At 35.3% G+C, this 23392-nt stretch overlaps 1 pseudogene; it reads left to right on the top strand.

Moving 5' to 3' along the window:
- Positions 1-640: 640 nt before the first annotated feature.
- Positions 641-23392, top strand: part of LOC131036147 ((+)-neomenthol dehydrogenase-like) — a 33995-nt pseudogene continuing 11243 nt past the window's right edge.

Consider the following 23392-nt stretch of genomic DNA (forward strand, 5'->3'; position numbering starts at 1 on the left):
AGGCATCCGGAAAGCATGTACTGATGGGACATACTTCATCGGGAAATCTTTTCCTATCATTGTAATTGATTCCAGTTATCCCTATACGCAATGGAAGAGTTGGTCGATTAAGTGGAACGAGGATGTCATCAGGAAGACCTATGATGATGGAACCGACTACAATGGGAAGAGTTACGTCGAAGGAGTAATTCATTGGGGAAACAAAGCTAATCGCTATGACATCTAATGATCTAATCCAATGCCCAATGGGAGTATCGGGTTGACTTACACCGATACTGCAGAAGATAAGTTATCGGTTAAGGATATCCTGATAAAGGAGAGTAAAGTACCAAAATAAAAGAAGGGTTTTGCAGGTGGCGCCGAAAGGAAGTATACATCAAAGAGACACATATCATTGAGTTGTTGCCATATTTGAATTCAAAACCAGAATAGAGATTTCTTATTTAATGCTTGCAGCAGGTACATCTATGGTTCACATGAGGCAATTTTATGAGAAACTCATCAATACAAATCTGTATGTAGATGCATTGGGCATATAAACTAAAATTATCTAAACTAAGTGTCACAAAAAAAAAAGATAATTCACATAGAGAATACATTGAGTTTTTGAAAACCAGAGTGAAGAATTATGATTACAAAGATGGACACTTCAATTTCAACTAGAAAGAAAAGGGCAGCAAAGAGCTCAGAATCTAAGGGAAAGAAGACTAAGACAGAGGATGTGCCTCATGTTAAAAGACTGAATGAAGACATGATTAAGCAAATGCAAGCACCCAGACCGAAGTCCAGAAGGTCGAAGCAACACCTTCCTAGAAGGGACCAGTTGGAAGATAGATACAAAGAGGTCGGGGATGTCTGGACTAAGGTGAGATGACATGAATTGTTCTTGTTTCATTATCTAAGAAGAAACAAGGAAATGTCGCTTTGCAATCCTTGGATGATGAATTCGGGTAAGTTAACTGTCCCAAATGTCTTTGTGAACATAAAGTTGCTAGAGGTTCTGGTTACAAATTATATTTTTGTGAAGAGATACATTCAATTCCCAAATGGTGATTCATTCATTAGGTTTTCCACAGGTACTGTGAATGAATTTTTTAATTTAGATCCCAACCCCGACAAACCCCTGTCCTTTGGGGAGTTAAAGGAAGAATATCTTAGGATGGACACTACATACACTGGTTGGAAAATTTCTATTCATAAAAAGAAGCTAGGGAAACTGACTGAGGAAGATGGGCCACCATTTAGCATTGATTTATTTAGACACTACTTGCAGTATACATACATGTCATACAAGTAAGTAGGATGAGTCGATGTGCCTGATTTGGTGAGTACTGGGCCATTGGTTTTATCTTCTGACATACAAATGTATGAGCCTAGGCCTTTTGACTATGCTGCATATCTAGTAGAGAAGTTACATGAAGGTTTTCTAAACCTTAAATATAATAGGAACCCTACCTTCAAATTTTATTCATTGTTAATGCATTTGGTTTTGTTCTATGGACGTGTGAAGGGTTTGTGGCTAGAAGATTTAAAATTGAATACAACAAACAAGGAAGGTGAAGAACAATCCATGCAATTATGGACATCTCTTTGGGATTCTCAGTATATAAGATCCAATTATATTAAGTTTGAAGAGCTTATAGTGAAACCATTGTACAAGATATATGGGGTTCCATGTGAAGGATCTATCTTTGATGGAATTAAGAAATTTTTAAGGCTTAAGGATTGTGATGAAAGGTGAATTGTTGACCATAACTAGGGAGACTAGTTTGTAAACAAAGATTTCACATGTGTCAGAATATATGGATTTGAGGGAAGCCCTTATATGTTGCCTAAATTAGTTCCAAACAAAATAGCCTACTTGGAGATTGTAAGGCAGTTGAGTGTGTCAAATGCTAAACATTTTGCGGATCAACGCAAACAAGCCTTCCTACCTGGAACACTAAGTTTTGGAGATTTTACAATAGTGTCAACTAAAGCTTATGATATAATTGATAAAAAATTGATGGAATAATACAACTTATTTGAGCACTATGCTAGGAATAATTATGATCCTAAAGGTTATATTCATTCTTGCAAGAAAAAGCAAAACTTGGGAGATTATCTGCACTCAAGTCTGGAGGCTAAAGACATGTTTAAGAATATGGAGGATGCAAAAGCCCAAGAGGTAATTGATAGACTGAACAAAGAATTGGCAGAAAAGAGACAAAGATTGTAGGAAATGGAAACTAAGGAGGAGGAAGCGGAAAGTGAATCAAATGAAAATGCAACTATCTCTAGGTATCAAGTACCAGCAAGGGAAGAAGAGCCCAATATGCAAGAGAAAATTGTGACAAAATTGGAGGTTCATGTTGATTCCAGGTTGGAGAAATATTCTTCCTTTGTTGCAGATGATGTCTTTATACAATCAAAAGAATTTAAATCATTTTTGTACAATTTCAAAGGAAAGAAGTTAAGGGACTCTATTCCCAACATTACACCAGAAAATAAAGCTGAATTGTTGAGGAATTTATCAGAATAAATAGATGTTGAATTGGCCACAATGACTTCTTAAAAGGGAAACAACTGCTTACAGAGGCTAGAGTGATCTTATTTCCTAGGTGGGATCTTAGTGCTTCGTTTATTTTTTATAGTTTATTACATTCAGAGAATAGGGAGTTTAAATTAGATATGCAGGGTGTGAATGATGTGTTCATTGGGTCAAGGTTCGATCAAGATGAGGAAGCCTTATTGTTATGGGCTTTATATCCTCCTCATAAAAGACCTAATATTAGTGATGTTGATAAGGGCTTTGACCATATGATGAAGCTTAAATTTGGGGAGATTGATCTCATCATTTTTGTAGATATTGGAGTAGATATCTCAAAGTTTAATAAGGCACAAATGGTCAGGACAGTAAGAGAAAGAAACCAATATAAAGGATTGTATGAATAACTGCTGAGAACAAGTGGGAAACTAGTGCCAATGGTTCTTTCTCCTGAGAACTTACAGTGGAAGAAAAAGTGTGAGGAATTAAAACAAGAAAACAAGAAGATGCTTAAACAGATGCAAAGTGTGAGGACAGATACTGCCTCTATATTGTTAACCAAAAGATTTGAGAGTTTGCAAGGCTTTCTAGAAGAGTTCTAGACAGTTTTTCAGAAGAACATGGATAATGCGGTATCACACAATAGGATTCAAAACAGATTGGGGACTAGATTGCATGATAGAACAGTAGCCAAAGCAGAAAATGAGGAGATTGAAAAGATAAAGAAGTTGTTGGCAAGACACAATAAATTTGATGAACAGTTACAAATTGATTATGATGAGTGCAAGCACATAACTCGTGACAGTTTCCCAGAATTGGTTGATCAGAAAGGTGAGATTAAAGATAAGGATAAATGGATCTCAGAATGCCAAAGTCTTCTCAATGCCACCCTTGATATTGTCCAAACTGGTGGAATTGAATTAAAAAAAAAAACTATAGAATAGATGGAGAATTTTGTCACACTGGAGATCATCGTTAGGGACATAATTCATGATGCAAATACATACAAGTCAGAAAAATACCTCGAGCACATTTAGAAATGTGGCAAGATGTTGGGAGATCAGACTTGATTTTTTAAAATGTCTCAAGGAAATGTCATTTTTTAGGTAGTTAGTCTTTAGTTAGACTTAGTTAATTTTAATTCCAAATGAAAGGGTATGCCCTTTCATTGTGGAACCGAATCTCATCTATATTTTTTACTATGTCAAGACAATCTTTTATGCGGTGCTTATGCGGTTTGTTTTTTAAGAAAGACAATATCAAGTTGGTGGATGACAATATTTATTGAAATCAACTGGTTTTATTATCTATTTTCAATATAAAGATCAAGTGTTCTTCATCTTTGATGGTATCTAATTTTTCAATTTATTGATTAGTTCCCTATGATAAATCTATTCAACTAGGTTTCTTCAATGTGCTATCTTATGTTATTGTGATTGAGCTTAATTTTCAGTTTGAATATCAGTTTGAAGGATTGGTTGGCAAGCTTCGAATTGTCTTATTGGTCTTTCGAAGTAAATTTAAATTCAATAAGACTAACGGCATATTATATTTTTATTACAACTCATATAGATGCCTTGTACGTGATGATCTTGGTTTATTTTCTGTAAATGCCAAACTGGTGAAAAGACATTGTGCTATATGTAATCAATTGATTATCTTATGTTTATTTCAATACAAAGATCAAGTGTTTTTCATCTCTAATGGTATTTATCTTTTTAATTGTTTGATTAGTTCCCTGTGATAAATCTATCCATTTAGATTGTTTCAATGTGCTATCCTATGTTATTATAGTTTGGATTAAGTTTCAGTTTGAAGGATTGCATGTCAAGCTTCATTCTATCTTATTGGTCTTTCAGAGCAAAGTTAAATTCAGTAAGACTAACTGCAACATTATGTCAAGGGTGAAGGCACTGGTCTACTATTGTTTGAAGATAATTTAATTAGGTGTTTTAAGAGTAATCTCAATTAAGAAATCATACTTATAATAAAGTAACATTTTATTTAAAGCATTCATTTACAAGAAAGAAATTCAAAGTTTTCAATAATTATTTAATTGAAGTGACATAAACCTTCGAAAAATTCAATTCCAATCAGGCATACTTGACAACAATGGGATTAATATCCATCTCTTCTCAATCTTCAAAACACCCTTACAAGACAAAAACTTAATAGACACCAACCATACTTTGAGGAAGAAAAACATGACAAAGGATGCCCTTTCCTTGTAATCAATCCAATCGCTCTGGTCAATCTCTTCATATCATTGTTGCAGACTTATCCTCCAATTTATAAAAGGATCCAACAATTCAAATGAAAGTAATGATAATTCTTCCAAAACTTGTGTCAAATGAACTAGCCAAGAAAATGGCTGAGGATGTATACTGTGAAGATGCAGGACAAGATATAGATGATATGGATGAGGAAAGACAAGAAATGGTAGTTGAATGTATCAAAAAATATCCCCATGTGTTAAAGGCCCTTGATATTGATGAATATGCTAGAGGTGTGGAACAACGGACATCCAATAAATAGTGGGAAACTCTTGCTGACATAAAGATTGAATCATCAATATGAATGTAAACAACAAAAAATAATTTTCTACAATTCATGGGTTAAACTCTATTTTAGTTTCTCTTTATATCTCTATGCTATGGAAATGCCCTTAAGTTTTTTTTTTTAAGTTTTTGTCTCTATGCCTACAATTTGTTATGTTTTTTTTAAATCTGATTTTTTTCCGATTTTTATTGATGCACATGAACTAACCAAGAAAATGACTGAGGATGTATACTGTGAAGATGCAAGATAGGATATAGATGATATGGATAAGGAAACATAAGAAATGGCAGTTGAACATGTCAAAAAATGTCCCCATGTGTTAAAGGCTCTTAATATTGATGAATATACTAGAAGTGTGGAACAACGTACATCCAATAAAAAGTGGGAAACTCTTGCTGACATAAAGATTGAATCGGCAATATGAATGTAAACAACAAAAAATAACTTTCTAAAATTCATGGGTTAAACTCTATTTTAGTTGCTCTTTATATCTCTATGCTATGGAAATGCCCTTAAGTTTTTTTTTAAAATAGTTTTTGTCTCTATGCCTACAATTTGTTATGTTTTTTTTTTAAATCTGATTTTTATTTTTATTTTTATTGATGCACATAAACTAGCCAAGAAAATGGTTGAGGATGTATACTGTAAAGATGCAAGACAGGATATATATGATATGGATGAGGAAACACAAGAAATGCCAGTTGAACATGTCAAAAAAAATCCCATGTGTTAAAGGCCCTTGATATTGATGAATATGCTAGAAGTGTGGAACAACGGACATCCAATAAAAAGCAGGAAACTCTTGCTGACATAAAGATTGAATCAGCAATATGAATATAAACAACACAAATTAATTTTCCACAATTCATGGGTTAAACTCTATTTTAGTTTCTCTTTATATCTCTATGCTATGGAAATGCCCTTAAGTTTTTGTTTTTTTTTAATTTGTCTCTATGCCTACAATTTGTTATGTTTTTTTTTTAAATCTGATTTTTTTCCAATTTTTATTGATGCACATGAGCTAGCCGAGAAAATGGCTAAGGATGTATACTGTGAAGATGCAAGATAGGATATAGATGATATGGATGAGGAAACACAAAAAATGGCAGTTGAACATGTCAAAAAATATCCCCATGTGTTAAAGGCCCTTGATATTGATGAATATGCTAGAAGTGTGGAACAACAAACATCCAATAAAAAGAGGGAAACTCTTACTAACATAAAGATTGAATCAGCAATATGAATGTAAACAACAAAAATTAATTTTCTACAATTCATGGGTTAAACTCTATTTTATTTTCTCTTTATATCTCTATGCTATGGAAATGCCCTTAAGTTTTTTTTAAAAATAGTTTTTGTCTCTATGCCTATAATTTGTTATGTATTTTTTAAATCTGATATTTTTTCCGATTTTTTCAAAAAAAAATCTAATACTTTTGGTTTGCCGATTTTTTCCCCAAATGATTTTTGCTACTATGATATAAAAAGCCATCCCAAGATGAGGAATTTTATCTACTAACTGGAGAAAATGAAGAGACCCTTTGAGTAGGGAAAATTGTACAACCAACTACCCATAGAGTCCTAAATAATCGTATAAAATTTGCTTCCATACAAAGGGCTATTTTGAGGGCTGGAGGGGTTTACAGTCGCAGAGAATTGTCGAACAGGTAATGGTTATAGTAACAAACCAAGTTGGTGTTGACATAAACCTAGCAACATCACATGAATGGATGTTTTCTCCTCTACAATTTGTAGCTGGCCTTGGACATAGAAAAGTTGCTTCCATACAAAGGGCTATTTTGAGGGCTGGAAGGGTTTACAGTTGTAGAGAATTGTTCACCTCGCTAGAAGCTATGAAGTGACTTGTCTTTATAACAAGAAGCCATAGAATGGAGAGGTTAAGGAGGTTGAGGATCCATATATTTCCGAAGCGGATACCATTAAACAAACTAAACAAGAGAATACAAGGAAAGCAAAGGAACTTGGAAAATTTCTTGATGACAAGAACAAAAGGACCAACCTCTTGTATAGTTGTTGCTGAGCATCTATCTACAGCAATTGTGCCCTAATAATTGCCCTAATTTTAAGTTTTACTCATTATTGATGCATTTAATCTTATTTTGTGGACATTTTAGGGGTATGTGGCCTGAGGAATTGAGGCTTAACATCAGAAACAGCCAAGGGGAGGAGAAACATGTTCAATTATGGACTTCTATTTGGGATTATCATTACACAAGATCAAATTATAACTGAATCAAGACCTAAAGATTTTGATGATAGAAAGATAGTGAATCATAACTGGGGCGGTTGGTATGTCTAGCAACTTGTCTTTATAACTGGCAGCCACAAAATGGAGAGGTTAAGGAGGTTGAGGATGCATATTTTTGCCAAATCTAATACCATTAAGCAAATTGAAGAAGATAATGCAAGGAAAGCAAAGGAACTTGCAAAAAAATCTTGATGACAAGAACGAAAGGACCAACCTCTTGTACAGTACACAACAGCAAGTGCAGGAGGTAAGAGGTAGTAACAATAATGGCGATGGTCATTGTGGATCAATGGCATCATTGTCTGCTGTTGCAATTTTCTTCAATTTGAATTTGGTGAGTAAAAGTAGAGTGAATTCCTTGGGGTTTATAGTTTCCAGCTCCAATGGGTTGCTTCCCATGGGCAGTGAATTTGCAAGGAAGAGGTTCCGCGTTCGATTCTCAATAGGGACTCGTGAGAAAGAGAAAGAGCGGTTTATGAATGATAAAAGGTTTCTTGTCATTGCCATGAGTGAATTCTTCATCAGCATCTATCTGCAGCAATTGTGCCCACTTCCTCCCAATTTTCACACCTTGATGAGCCCACATATAATAATAGCGCGTAGTTACTTTTTCTTTTTAATACCATGTGTTTGTTAGAATTCTGATATGAAATACGAATTCTGCACTATCGGCAAAAGTCAACATAATGGCAACACAACTAGAAGCATGTCATTAGGATATATTACACCAGAGAATTCCATTGGCATAACGCACACTAGCGGAAAAGTAGAGATCATGTATTGTCGATAGTCGATGATGCTATCGGTAAGACTTTTCCTGATGGACACTGGAAAAAGTAAAAAGCATCAACAAAGGTTAAGATGATATAGGGTCAAAGCTTATGCTAAGGAGACATAACATATTGGGAGGAGATACATCGAGGGAAAAGACATTAGGGAAATCATGCCCATCACCTGAACACATTTTAAGCTATCTCGATGGCGGATGAGACTAGTGAGATAACTCGCACCGATTAGTAGGAAGAGAGGTCATCGGCTTATGTTATCCCGATGAGTAAGAAGACATCCAGAGGCTGTGAAAATCATCGGACCAACATATGCCAATCAACAGGTAAAATCCATGTTCGTTGAAATGCCAAGGTGAAATTTCAAGACGTCGGTTTTTAGTCGAAATTCCGACGTGAAATTTTACCATGTCAAAATTCTGACGAAAATGGGGCAATTTAAAAAAAAAAAAAAAAATCAATCCAAAAAAGAAAAAGAAATCCCATAGATTGTCGAAAATGCTCATTGGAATTTGAGGCCAAATGTATTAGTGTTCCAAATTTCCCAAACAAGGCAGGATGGAGAAATTTCCAAAATCTGGCTTAAAGTGCTTTCCTTAGAAGTAAGAGGCTAGCATTGAAAAAGAGAGACTATATCATTAGGAAGGGCTGATATCCACCCCAATTTTGCACAAAGCCATCACCAACATTTTGAGGCAAAGGGGAAATTCAAGAGAAGGTGATCAATTATCTCTACATGGGCTTTGCACAAGATGCATCTCGAGGGCCCTTCATAGCCTATTTTAGTAAACCTTTTTGCAGTAAGAATCCTCTTTTTGAAGGCCAACCATGCAAATATTCCTACTTTTAGGATGATCTTACTATTCCAAAAGAGCCTAATTGTAATATCATGTTCCTCTTGATTCCCAAGGTTAGCTAGAACCCTGTAGCAATCTTTAGCATTATATTGACTTGTTTTCAAGCAAGCCCAAATAAGAGTATCTTTCCCTCTTCTAGGATTAATATTTCTTACTCTTATAAGATCTAAAATTTGTTTGATTTCAGAAATTGGAATAGACAATCCTTCCATAGGCTTACAACCCCATCCTTGCATGCTAGAGGTCCTTTCCAAAACCATATAGTCGCTGACTCGAGATACCCGGTATTGTTTAAGCCAATTATTAGTTGTTGGAATGTTAAGAGAACTTTCAATGCTTGGGTATCCTCCCCATGAATCTTCCTAGAAGAGGCTAGAGGAACCATCATGTATATCCCAAGACAAAGAATCTGCAATTAAGTTTCTACAAGAGACAATGAAGTTCCAAGTTCTAGAACCCTTTGGATGAATATTAGCTCTAAGGAGGTTTTAAGGATCCCCATCTATTAGATATTTAGTTTCCATCATCCTAACTCATGTTGCTTTGGGATCTTTAATGAACTTCCAAACTAGTTTAGCTCCTAAAGCTTTGTTTTGCAATTTAAGATCTTTGATTCCTAGACCCCCCAAAGATTTAGGTTTGATGATTTTATCCCATGCAATTAGGGAAATTTTCTATTTTTCTTCAGTATTTTGCTAAAATTAGTTTATCATCTTCTTAATGATGAAGGAATTTGCACCAGCAATTAGGGATAAGAAGGATAAAAGATAGATGGGGAGAGCCAAAATAACTGCTTGGAGCATTACTAATCTACCAACCCATGAAAGTCATTTCCCTTTCTAGGAGTTTATATTCTGATCCATCTTTAGCTTTAGAGGGTCCTAAAGCTTAGTTTTCCTCAATCCTTTGTCAATTGGAATGCCCAAATTTATACATGGGAGGATGCCTGCTCTGGAGTTCAAAATTCTTTGAATCTTAACCTATAGGGGAGAAAGGGTGGAGAACAAGAAAAGTTTTGATTTTTCTTGTTGTCGATTTGTCCTAAAGCCTTCCCAAAGGATTCCAAAAGCATTTTTAGTTGAATTGCTTCCTTGACTTTTGTTGCACCCAGCAAAAGGTTATCATCTGGAAATTGTTGGTGTGTGACAACATAATTTGTGGTTACTTTGACTCCTTCCAAAAGGTTGTTATATTTTTTTGATTTAATGGCCCTCCCTAGAGCTTCCACCATGATAATGTAGAGAAATGGAGAGATAGTATCTCCTTTCTAAATACCCCTTGAGGAGGAAAAGAAACATGTTGGCTTCCCATTTATCAAGATTAAAAATTTGGGTGTAGAAATGCATTCAAAAACCTAGTTGATCCATTTTTTGTCAAAACCAAAAGCCTGCATTATTTTGCATATGAACCGCCAATCCACATTATCATTAGCTTTAGAAAGATCTAATTTGATTATCATACCTGGTCTCTTTGTATTTTGTAGAGTGTGGATAGCTTCTTGGGCTACAATGACACCATCAAGAATTGAACGGCCAAGGATGAATCCAGTCTGTTCATCTGATATAATGCAAGCCATAAGGGGATTCATTTTGTTTGTCATGACTTTTGAGAGGATTTTGTAAACTGTGTTGCAGAGTGAGATAGGCTTGAAGTCCCCTAGTTTAGAAGCTTTCTCCTTTTTTGGAATAAGGGCTATAAATGTATTGTTGATTTCTTTGAGCAAGCTGCCTGATCTTCTTGCAAACTTCAAAGCCTCAACAAGATCTTGTACCAAAATATGCCAGCATTTCTTGAAGAAGTCAGTAGGGAATCCATCTGGGCTAGGAGCCTTTCCAGAAGGAAGCTAATTAAGATCTTGAGTTACTTCTTCCGGTGAAAATTTCTCATTTAATTTCTAATTTTGTTCATCTGAGATGATTAGGGAAAACTTTAAGAAACCCCCCCCTTGGACAAGGTGTAAAAACTTGGCGAAAGTTATATAATTCTGAGGAAAATTTTAATTTTACTACCAAATTTTTTTGGTTTACGAAGAAAAATAATAATCTCCATTAGCGAATTAGTCAGGATCGCTCAAAGTTTGTGAAAAATCCTAGCGAATTGTAATGTTTTTAAAACCCAAAAATTATTTGCATGGGCAGATTGTAATGTTTTTAAACCAAAAAAATATTTGCATTGGCTATTTCAACCTATTTTCAAACCATTAAAAAAAATATTGGCGATTTCAACCTATTTTCAAACCATAAAAAAAAAAATTGGCGATTTGAAGATATTAACTTTAAGTCATTAAAACACGTGGCACGCAGTTGTCAACTCTCTGCTTGGAAGACTGCCCATTAGGTCATCTTGCGACCTAGCGACAAGCCCTTATGACTCTCTCTATCTCCAACTCGCAAGCTGAAAATGCCAAGCCTTCGTAACCTTGAGATCTAGCGACTGAGGGAAACTGAACTGCCACTCACCAATTCTCGACCACAAAATGTTAAGTCCTTGTCACCACAGTGACTTGGAGATATTGGTAACTTTAACCCTTGTCACATACTCACCAACATAAAACTGTTTATCTCTTAACCACTAGCACTTCACTCACAAGCTCGCGACTTGATCAGGTCTTCAGACATTTAACTTCTCAAGCTGGTGATAACCATTAAACCTAACCAAAAATTGTCTAGTCGCTAGCTCGTGACCTAAAAATGATAACATTAAACAAACATGAGAGCTAGTGACAACTGCATGAAATGAATTACTCGCTAACTCTTGTGGCTATAATGTATGACATCAGACCAACTTGAGACCTTGCGACCAAAGCAATTTCACTAACAATCTCTAGCTCAGTAACATAAAATGCTAACACCCAAAAAGCTAGAGACCTCGCGATGTAAACCCAAACCAACTTGTCGCCAGTTCACGGCTTGATCACGTCTTTAGCAATTTTACCTCGCGAGCTGGCGATAACCGCAAAACTTAACCACAAACTAACTAGTTGCTAGCTTGCAACCTAAAAATTTTAAGGCTTGGATGCTGACTCATTCCTGAGGGACTAGTTTGAAGGTTTCTCCCAAGTCAAGGTTGATTAGACAAGCGAGGATGACGGTTTCAGAGGCATAAAAGGATTGGATAGCTTCTGAGTTAGTGATGGGAGATCATGGATTTCTCTGAGAAATAAGAGCTCAGGTTGCTTGTTGTCAGGGATTCTAATTTCTAAAGCAGAATTTGTCCAATCAAGGAGGAATAAAATTAGAACAAAATCATTCACAGATGAGCCTTAGCAGGATGCAGTTGATTTGATAGGCATGACATGACTTCTAGAGTCTATAGTCATGTTGAAAAACACCAAAATGATGATTTTTCACGTGAATGAGCATCACCAAATGAAGTGTGAAAATTTAAAAATATTATAAATACAATGGAGTGGTGACTTAGTTGGTAGAAGAGAAAAGAAACCTTTTTCATTTTCTGAGAGTGTTTTTTTCCTCAGAAAGGAAGATGATGTTTGAGCAGGATCGTGCATGGAGTTGTTGTGTGCTCTGTGATACCGGATGGGTGTTTTTTTGTTTTCTTCTATGTGAGTTTGTTTATTGTCATAGGGGTTGTGAAAGTGAGAAGGATTGCCAAAGGGGGTGTGAAAGCCTTTTCTTGTCAAGAAAGGCCAAACATGGCACATCCTCTGCTTCTACTCTGCCATAGGATGGCAAGGGGTTTGAAGAAGGAGCCCGCAGAGGAATGGAAGAAGGATTTGTTTGGGTGGGGAGTGGTAGCCAGTCATCTTTGTGATGACATGGAAGCTGCGACCCCTCCCCAACATATTACATTTACCCTAAATCTCTTGTTTCCACTTTCCCTGATCATGGGCATGAAGGCTCGAGCTCCTCTTTCCATTAAACCATTTTCTCTGTTCCTAGGCATGAAGGCTTCCTCCTCTATTTAGAAATGATCGGTTGGATAGAATGTAACATCTCACATTCCATCTGAAGGCATCAAGGTGATAATGGCATGGCTCAAGCAGTTTTGCAAGTTGTATAGTCATTGGGGTTCCTTTTCTGATTCCAGTAGTGATTCTAGACCGTAGGTGAAGGGAGCAAGTTGTATATTGTATAGTCATTTATAGATGAAATGAAAAGCATTTAGTGTCAAGCTTTGTGCAGGTTCTTGAAGGAGTTATATATAAATTTATTTTGTGTATAATTATATCTCTTTCAAATGATCAGAATCATGAGTTTTAACTTTTTTCATTTGTTGCATTGTTATGGTGTATGTAATTTTTCATTTAATGCTTCCTATTAATTATTATGCCCAGGAATGCAAAAATTTTGTTACTGTCAGTCTGGAATCATATTAAGGATTCACCTCATTATAATTGGTGGGCGAATTATAGTCATATAACACCTCCATATATATTACATAAATATCCATAGCATATAAAATCATAAGAGTATTAAGAATGAAAGTATCAAACACCACAATAGATAGGAATACAACATAATTAGTAAAACATGCATGCAACTCAATTAAAGGGAATATCTTTTGAGGATCCAATTCCATGATAGATGTTATAGAAAAATCACAATTTCATAATCAAAGGCAAACAAGAAAACATATTCACCCACAATGAATCAACTATTATAATTGGAAGGTCACTTCACCAAGACAACATCAAGACAACAGACTAGTGCCTTATCCTAGGGCATAGAGTCACTTACAATTCAAAGACAACCTAATAATAAACTTCAATAAGATTCATTTGCAGATAAATAGGAATGAAATTATGAATAATGTCATTACATACACAACCCAGATTCATATGTAAATTGAAAAACCCTTGACCATTCAATTCAGAGTGAAAACATAAATCAAGCACAAAGACAATTATGTGAAGATCTCAAACTACAAATGATATTGATATTATATTCATAATGATATCAGAAATTAAATTCACAATGCGATTCAACTATGCACTTATCAAATTCTTGAACAGTTGAGCTATTATAACTATATAAGAGTTTTCAGGTTCAACATCAATAAAAGTGGCCAATTGGCCATCCCTCTCTACCAATCAAAAACAAAAAGTGGCCATCCCTCTCAAATTAATCTTGGAATCCTTTTATAAGATGAGGATACAACAAGCTTAGGATTACTATGAGGAATCTTGGGTAGCAACCTCAACCTGAGATTTCTTCTTTGGCTTTAGCATGGCTTGCCACCTGTCCACCTCTTTGTCTGTTGGCCAACTGAATGCCTTTACCTCTTCCAACTTTGTAACTGAATCTTTCCATCTGGCATCTTTAACTACCCTGGACTCAACAATAAACTTTTCATGGTCAACCTCAACCTTGAACAGTGAATCAAGCATACCGTTAAGGAAATCAGCATCAACCTGTTCATTTACATGTTTGATTATTTCTTCTTGCTCCAGAATCAAATCAAATTCGTTGGTCCAATCATAAACTAATTTCAAATCTCCATTACTACCATAAATTGAAGGCACTAATTTACTATAACCTTCCCCAAATGTCTGCAATTTTTCATTTATAAGCACATCCTTCCCTGTGAAAAATGCATAAGTTGCATTCATTACCTCCACCATGTCTTTAGTGTCACTGATCTTGGGAGGGAACTGCTCACTATACATCATTGTAGTATCTAGCATATCCATTAATCTGCTTCTTCCAAACCAAACATTGAACAAAGGTCCAAGAAAAGTGACAGCCTCAGAGGATGTTTTACTTGTCTCTTTCAAAGAAATGTGCAAATCATGCACTACCATCAATTTTCCTTTCAATACATTAATCCTATGTTTCAGAATTCCTGACACAACAGAGATAGCCTTGATATTTTGTTCCTTTTCAAGATTTTCAATTTTCCCTGTGTATTCCTCCATTTTTTCTATCACATCAGCTGGTATTTCTTGTACTTCTTTTGTAGTCTGTATTGGAGGGGGCTCATTCGCAATTTTTTCTTTCAACTCCACTAACTCTTCCTCTAGAGCGCCCTTCGTCATCAATGTCTCTTCATATTTTTTAGACAATGCAATCAATTGCGTATATGTTTCTGTGTATCTTCTTGACAAATCCCCTATTTTTGATAAATTCATGAAAGAAACTTGAGTAAAAAATAAGGCAATCTCTGTGTCAGTTGTGTTCTGCAAGTTCCGGATCATTCTGTCAGCTTTCTTTTCTACTTGGATATTTAGAAGGTGGGGCTTTTGAGTGGAAGGGGCCAAAGACCAAGAAGCAAGTGTCTTTGACTTAGGATTAAATCTTGATCCTCTTATTACATCTCCAATTTCAAATTCAGTTTTAAACATTGGGTCAATCTTGCTTCCTAATCTAATCAATAATAAAAATAGATTTGATATCCTAGTCAAGCATCATAATTATACCAGTACTCTTAATCAATTGTCTTGCCTGTTCCACAGATATTTGCTCCCTGTCAGGATCATATTCTTGTAGTGCCTTGATGATCTCTCGTTTCTTTTCTTCATTTGCTTCCTCTATGATCAAATTCTGTCTTAATTGTTTTTGTTTCAATCTTGTCAAAAAACTTTTAAATTCATCTGACTTAATAAAGTCATCATCTTTCATGAACTCATTTGACAACATCACACACTCATCAAAGCCTTGAGTAAGGGCTTCGTTTGTTTCTCCCTGTTCTTCATTCTGCCATACTTCTCTGAGATGTGTCTTTATTTGATGAAAGTATTGTCCTTGTTATGTAACAATTGCTCTAGCAGGGTCTCTCCTCACAATTATACCGACCTCATTGGTTTTTTGTTTCTTTGCACCTATCACTCAGGTAGATTGAACTTCATCCCCACTCTCTACATCATCAGCAGACACACTAAGTGGCCTCTTGCCATGTGAAGAATGTCCATCTTGGGGGTCTTGCTGCTAAGCAGCCACTTCTGGAATTTGAGGCATTTGTTCCATCAAAGTTTCATATAAACTCAGCATTTTGTTAATCCTCTCCAAGTATGGGCCATCAGGGAAAAAACCTGAGAAACTAGGGTCAACAGCCTTCAATTATGCTTCAACTCTCATCAAATTTTTCTATTTTCTTCTCCTTTCTTGTACTTATCTTTTCTCAGCAAATTTCTAACCACATCTTCATCATCCAATGGTTCATGGTCCTTTATTGTGGCCCAAGGTGTCATTTTTGGCAATGCAACTTTAATAAATTATTCAGGATCACAAAAATCTAGACACAACATTAACCAACTTATATTGTTTAAGGAATTTGTTTACTTCATCGAAGGAACTCCTACCAATGGTAAAATAAGATGCAACCCAAAGCCTAGGAAGAAGAGAACCCTTCCTATGTTTTTCAAGGTATTCTTTTTCAACTAGGGTCAATTGCCAGATAAACTCCATAAAAGCAATCCTAATTGGAATAAATTTTGGTAAAATATGGGGAGGTTGAGGACACCCATAGACTCTGATCACAATAAAGTTATCAAAAAAATAAAAGTCCCCCCAGTTATGTGAAATAGACTAGTTTGGAACATACTAATAAGGTCTCAAAACTTTGCTAATATTAATTGACAATCGTTCCCTATTTATTCCTAGCATTTCCATAATTGGTGAAACAATCCAATTTTCAAAGAAAAGGAAAGAAGAATGGGGAGAACTATTGTCCCAAACCTAGGTCCATCTTTGTATTGGCATTAAGACACCCAATTCTTCTTTGAAAAGCTCCAATTCTTTATCCATGAACTCAACATTATAGAACAAGATTAAATGCATTAGCAATGAATAATGCTTGAATGTAGGGCTGGGTGCACCACTCTGAATTTCAACTAGAGCATTATGAATGTTTTCAACCATATAGCCCACATAATTGTAATCTTTGTTAACATCTGGGTGTTGAATGTCTATAGCCATTGTCAGTAATTCAGCTAACACTATTGAATCTCCATCAAAACCCAACACTCTACATAATCCATAGATTGTACAATGCATATAATGGTGGAAAGGTGTGATGTCAAATGGTGGTTCGATACTCTTTGGATTTATAACCGGCTTCCTATTAACCCTAGGCATGTATCTGGGCATTGCATGCTTCTTGATAACACCTTTGTATTTGTCATAATCCTCTGCATTCCGCTCCAAATCTATATATGTACATGCAACACCAGCAATCTGGGAAGCTTCAACAAAGCTAGCTCTGTTAATTGAAACTAGGGCAGACTGGTTCTTTCTTCTGATTACCCTAGATACTGGGCAATAGCGTTTGGCCAACTCTTTGATAAAATCCACATCAACATACACATATGGCACAATTAACTTTTCCATATTTAAATCTCAAGGGTTTGACATCGGGACACCCTTAACCCTATTATTCCAAAAATAATGAAACAAAATAGAACTAGTCATATTAAGTGTGGTAGGGTTTCTGCATTGGCTCCATAAATCTCTCCATGCCAAATCATTTGTATTCAAAGCAATGGAAGTCCCTGGCATCAAATCTACAAATTCTTCTTTGTATTTCTTAACCATCTTTTCCTTAGTGGCACTGGCCTTGGAACCTCTAGGTCCTCCTACTCCACTTGTCGTGGGCTTGGGCTTGGGCTTGGAAGCTCTAGTTCCACTCGCTGCCTGGCTCATTTTAGCTACAGGAGAAAAACTTAACCAATTTTTTGAAATTTTCCCACACCCAACACTCTGAATTCTCCAACATTGTTGCAGAGCTCAATTCACTGGATTACTTCGAAGATAGAATGCATTAATGCAATTATACAAAATCTTAGCTCGATCATGCAATTTATGGTATTTGGGCATCATCACTTCTCTCAAGTCTCAAGTCTCATTAATTGCCACACTTGAATGAACTAGCTACTATGGCATTAATTCAAATTTAAAACTTCAAAGATGAAGTACTTAAGTGAAATTTTAATTCATGCCCTTCTATTTGATTGGCGATTGCCATTCAAAAATTTTACAGAACCCGACAAACTAGGCCACATGTTAGCTAGTTAGCGATAATGCTACCAGATCCTCTTAATCGCATGATTGCAACCCCTTTTACAAATCCTCGCGAGTGACCGATAGTCATTGATCTTCATCAAGCCCTTCAGTCGCAACCTCGCAACAACATTTGTAATATTCTTTCTGATAGTTTTGATACTTAAAGATAAGTACAGATTCCAAGCTAATAAGATGAGAGCTAGGGGGGGTGAATCATACAAACTTAATCTTCCATAAAAACAACATATTCAACCTCGGTAACATTTACTTCAGTAATATAACCAAAATTGCTAAACATGCAAACTCAAAAGCATATAAACATCATAACACTCATAACACCAGATTTAACATGGAAACCCAAATAGGGAAAAACCACTGTGGGATTTCGAACCCACTAAGAAATATACTCTTCTAGAGTATGCTCGGTTAAAAGCAAATTCTATTAAAGATTACAAACACATTGCTAGATGTGACCCGGTTAAGGCATTTCCCTCAGATCTGTTAGGATCTTCACCTTGTTAGAAGTGACCTTGTTAAAGGATTTCAAACACTCAATCAGAATGTCACCTTGCTAGAGGGTTTTACAAATAAGACTGTTAAGTCCACTCGGTTAAGAGATTTTTTGTCACTTCACAAAATAACAATAATAAAAATTTATCTGCAACTGCACATCTAAAATGCTAAAGCAAATTCTTATTTGCTCAATACAATTTAGGACTTATCTTGTCCATCTGCTAGGCTCTATACTCTATTTATTCAAACAGGTCTTCAAGCTTCTGTGCTCGATAATCACTATGTAGCATCCCTATGCATACACTTGTCTGCATACATTGTTTGTCAACAGTTCCTTATTTATAAACAATAGCTAACCGCTTAATCTCCTTGATCACATTTCCCATGATAAATCATAGCCATCAGATCTTCAAACTTTGACCAGGTTCAATGTATCCTTCGATCTGAAAACATTTTACCTCGCCTTGGAACTTGCATATATTTCTTGGAACTTGTGCTAAGGTATTGCGGTTCAATTTGAGTTGTAGATCTTCCTGCGAATTTTCCTTTGCCATAGATTCTTTAACAAACTTCATTCATAGCATACCAATCATTTAATCATAGCTAGCTCATCAGCTTCCTTCATTAAATAATGCATGTAATCATTTAATGCATTCTATTATTACTCGGTTGCAACTCGATAAATACTAAACTTCACTTGGTAGACATTCTACCTTCATTAACCAATAGTGATAACCTTAGGGTTTACCAACTAGGTTCCTTAGGGTTTACCAACTAGGTTCTTTGCTCAGTAACATAGTATAGTATTAACCTTACAATCAATAACATATGTATGATATCAAAAAAATCTAAACATCATGATCTCATCATTGTCTAACTCGGTAATAGTTGCCCATTGAATAACTTATTCCTCCCCTTATTCATCATATTCTTTCTGTGTCTTTTACCGACATCTTTATACTCATCAAATCATACCTCTAAAGATATGGCAACATCATACTAAATTAGAAAATAAATTTCTTGATATCAATGACAAAATAATAATATTAAGACAGTAAAACATCCTTAATCAGTTATATCCATAATCATCAACAACCTTCTCAATATCCTTATTGAAATGCCAACAATCTCTCCTTGTCTGTTATAATGCCAAATGCCAATAATCTCCCCGTTTGGCATTGATGGCAAACCCAATTGATTTGACTTGATTGATTCGGATTGCTGTGAGATTTTGAAATGCTGAAATGATCTCCTTCTGTCATCAGAATTCTCCCCCATACATTAGTCTTCTCTTCTTTTCTCTTCAGTCTTGCTTTTTCTTAAGTCTTCTCCCCCTTTGACAACAATGCCAAAAAGTAAAGAACTAAAACATAATTTATTCCTGTATGAAGTGATTTCCTGTTGTTATGTATCAACTTGGTCTCGGTCAGAGCATTTATGTCTTCAATTCCTGTTCCCTGTATTGTTTCTTGCACACCTTTAGAAAACATCCTAAAGTGTGTAAATCAACATCAACTCCTAAAAGATATTCTATAGAGTCATCGAATTGATGCTTTCACCGAACTCAGTCAACAAGTAGAAAATAGGGGTAGGACCCCTAACTTACTTCTGAGATACTCAAAAGTGTCCCTTGGCAGTGGCTTGGTGAAGATATCTGCTATTTGTTCCTTTGTGCTAACATACCCCAACACCACTTTCTTCTCTAAGATAATGATATTTGATAGAGATGTGCTTTGTCTTAGAGTGCATAATAGGATTCTTTGAAATGTTAATGGCACTAGTATTGTCACAGAATATAGTTACTGGCTCGGTAACTTTCTCATTTATACCTTCCAACAGTTGTTTGATCCATGCTATGTTGATACAATTCAATGTTGTAGCAACGTATTCAGCTTCTGTTGTTGATTATGAAACACATCCTTGTTTCTTGCTAAGCCAACTCACTAGTCTTTCTCCTAAAAAGAAAGCTCCTCCACTTGTGCTTTTTCTGTCATCAATGTTGCCTGCCCAATCAGCATCAGTATAAACTTTTAAATCAAAATCATTTTTTTTCTGATATACTAAGGCATAATCTTCAGTGCCTTTCAAGTATCTAAAAATTCTCTTGATTGTTGTCATGTATGTTTTCTTAGGATCTGCAGAGAATCCTGCAACTATACCTACTGCATGTGCTATGTCTGGCCTGCTGTGAACAACATATTGTAACTTTCCAATCATGGATCGGTAAAGTGTCTCATCAATAGATGCAGATTCATCATTCTTTGATAGCTTACAATTGGTAGTCATAGGAGTACTTACTAGTTTTGAATCCTCCATTCCAAATTTCTTCAAGATTTCCTTTATGTACTTGGATTGAGTAATGAAAATCTTATCTTTCATTTGTAGTATCTGTAAACCTATAAAATACTTTATCTCACCGATTAATGACATCTCAAATTCTTTGTTCATTTCATTTCCAAAGTTCTTACATAAAGAGTCATTTCCACAAAATATAATGTCATCAACAAATATGGCTGAGATCAATATTTCATTTTCATCATTCTTCATGTACATATTATTATTTTCACTTGTTCTTATAAAACCAATCTTGATTAAATAAGAGTGCAATCTTTCATACCATGATCTAGGTGCTTGTTTCAGACCATATAAAGCTTTGTTCAATTTACATACCTGATCTTTATTCTTGTCTTCAACAAATCCTTCAGGTTGTTCAATAAAAACTTTTTCTTCTAATATACCATTCAGGAATGCAAATTTGACATCCATTTGATATACCTTGAAATTCTTGTAAGCAGCATATGCCAACAATGTTCTTACTCCTTCTAGTGTAGCCACAGGTGTAAAAGTCTCACCATAATCGATTCCTTCTTCTTGGGCATAACCTTTGCAAACTAGTCTTGCTTTATTTTGAATGACCTCTCCTTTTTCATTCAGCTTGTTTCTAAAAATCCACTTTGTACCATTTACATTTTTGTCCTTCGGTCTTGGGATTAGTGTCCATGTGTCAATCTTCTTGATTTGGTCAATCTCTTCTGTCATAGCATTTATCCAATCTTCACTGTTAAATGCCTCTTTCACTATTCTCGGTTCAAATTCAGATATCAGACATGTGTTCTATCTCAGTTTGTTCCTTGTCATCACTGGATCATCCTTATCTCCTATAATCTGACTTGGTGCATGATGTCTTCTGACATACTTGGCAAATACAGGCTCGGTAGGCTCTGTATGATCTTCTTCATCACTTGGTAACTGAATATTCTCTTCATTTCCTTCTGCAGTTTTCTTGGTAGGACTTGTCAGTTGAACATAGACAAATTCATCATAATCTTCTGGTTCTTTGGAATTTCCTTCATCATTTCTTTCTGCAAATTCATCAATTTTCACATTTGCACTTTCTACTATTTTGTTAGATGATTTGATCAGACATTTAAATGCTTTACTTCTAGAAGAATAACCAAGAAATGTTCCTTCTTCACTTTTATGATCAAACTTGCCATTTCTATCATCCTTGTGTACATAGCATCTACTTCCAAAGATTTTAAAATAACTTACATTAGGTTTCTTGTCATACCAGATTTCATATGGTGTCATCAAAGTACCTTTCTTCAGTTGTACTCGATTTAGGGTGTAAATTGTTGTTCTTATTGCTTCTCTCCAAAATGTTTGTGGCACTTTCTTTTCAATCATCAGGGTTCTGGCACAATCCACAATAGATCTGTTTCTTCTCTCAGCTATTCTATTTTGTTGTGGAGTTCTCGGTGCAGAGACTTGTCTTTTTATACCATGATCATTGCAGAATAAGTTGAACTCATCAGATGTGAACTCTCCTCCTCTATCTGATTTAAGACATTTCAGTTGTCTTCCTGTTTCATTTTCAACTCTTGCCTTGTACCATTTAAACATTTCAAAAGCTTCTGATTTTTCTTTTAAAAACATTACTGACATCATCCTTGAGTAATCATCCACAAATAATATAAAATATTTATCACCATAATAACTTTGAACTTTCATAGGACCACAAAGATCAGTGTGCACAAGATCTAAAATTCCCTTAGAAGTGTAAGACTTACTTGTAAAGCTTGATCTTGTCATTTTTCCCATCTGGCATCCTTGGCACATAGAATTCTCAGGTTTTTCAAGACTCGGTAGACCTCTTACTCAGTGCTTCTTGCTTATTTTGATCAAATTATCAAAATTTACATGACAAAACCTTTTATGACATAACCAGGTATCATCTATCTTTGCATACAAACATTTATTCTGAGTTGAGTCAAGGTGAAATGTGTTACCTTTTGTTTGTGTTCTGGTAGCAGCTAACTTTCCATGCTTGTCATGAACTTTGACAATTCCTTTCTGAAATTCTATTTGGTATCCTGTATTGTTTAGTTGTGCTACACTCAACAAATTGTATTTCAATCCTTCAACCCAATAAACATCGTTGCATCTTGCATTATCAAGAAGTGTTATAGATCCTTTACCTTTTACTGGACATGGTGCATCATTACCAAATCTTACAGAGCCTCCATCATAGTCTTCTAACATAACAAACTTGTATTTATCACCTGTCATGTGATGTGAGCATCCACTATCTATGATCCAAGAATCATTAGTATTTATGTGAGATATTAGGACTTTTTCTTCATACCTTTCTTCATCTGATCCATCTTTGATAGCCACATAAACTACTTCCTCTGTATCAATTTCATCTGATTTATCATCATTGGATTCCTCATTGACTATTAAGCATGACTTTCTATCTCTTCTTTTGAAGTCTCGATGTCCTCTGTAATGATTATCTTTCTATCTATCATCGAGAAAATCTCTCTTTTTAGTAGAATATTTGTCAGGATAGTTAGAAGCCATATGTCCTATCTTATCACAATTGAAACATTTCAAAGGTAGTTTTCCTTTATACTTACCTTTGC

This window comes from Cryptomeria japonica, chromosome 10 (assembly GCF_030272615.1).
Source record: "Cryptomeria japonica chromosome 10, Sugi_1.0, whole genome shotgun sequence".
In the NCBI taxonomy this organism is placed as follows: Eukaryota; Viridiplantae; Streptophyta; class Pinopsida; order Cupressales; family Cupressaceae; genus Cryptomeria; species Cryptomeria japonica.